Here is a 749-nt window from a genome sequence, read left to right as displayed (position 1 = left end):
CCCGGCCCGGCGCCCGCGGGCCTGTCTGCAACGGACCCCGGCCCGGGGCCGCCGCCAGGAACCATAAAGCCTCCCCGGGAAAGGTGGCGCCTGGGAAACTCCCGGCTCCTTTTCTTGGGACCCGGTCAAAGGCGGTGGAAGTCACAGGGTCAGAGTGAGGGAGCCGAGGGGGGACCCCGAGCGCGGCAGCATGGCAGTGCCCCCGGCCGCCCCAGGGAAACTGCTGGGGAAGTGAGCAGGCACCTTACAGGTTGAGCAGACACATTTAGGGTTCAGCAGACATTTAGGGGGCTAGCAGGCACATTAGGGAGGTGAGCTGGCACATTACAGGTTGAGTAGACATGGGGTAAGCAGACAAAGGGTTGGGCGGACGCATTTAGGGTTGAGTAGGCAGCGGTGAGTGGGCACATTTAGGGCTGCCAGCTCTCCAGGAGTGCCCTGGAGTCTCCAGGAATGACATGTAAATCTCTAGAAGACTGCTGAGAGTCACCCGGGAGATAACTGATAGGACATTAGATAAAATAATTATTAAAGGTTGAATCTAATTTATGCTGTAGGGTGGTAGGTTTTTAAAATGTAATAGGAACATGCATATGTCTTCCTGCCATAAAGTTTACACGTCCATAGGTATAACCCATAACTGATATATGCTAGCGCGTGGGTAGGTTGGCATCGTGTGTTGTGGGCACGCTGGAGTTCTGGAAACCTTCCAGAATAGATTCAAACAGTCAGCAACCCTGGCAGACAAG

This window comes from Crocodylus porosus, unplaced genomic scaffold, assembly GCF_001723895.1.
Source record: "Crocodylus porosus isolate Cpor-Errol unplaced genomic scaffold, CroPor_comp1, whole genome shotgun sequence".
In the NCBI taxonomy this organism is placed as follows: Eukaryota; Metazoa; Chordata; order Crocodylia; family Crocodylidae; genus Crocodylus; species Crocodylus porosus.
Note: the sequence above shows the minus strand (reverse complement) of the source record.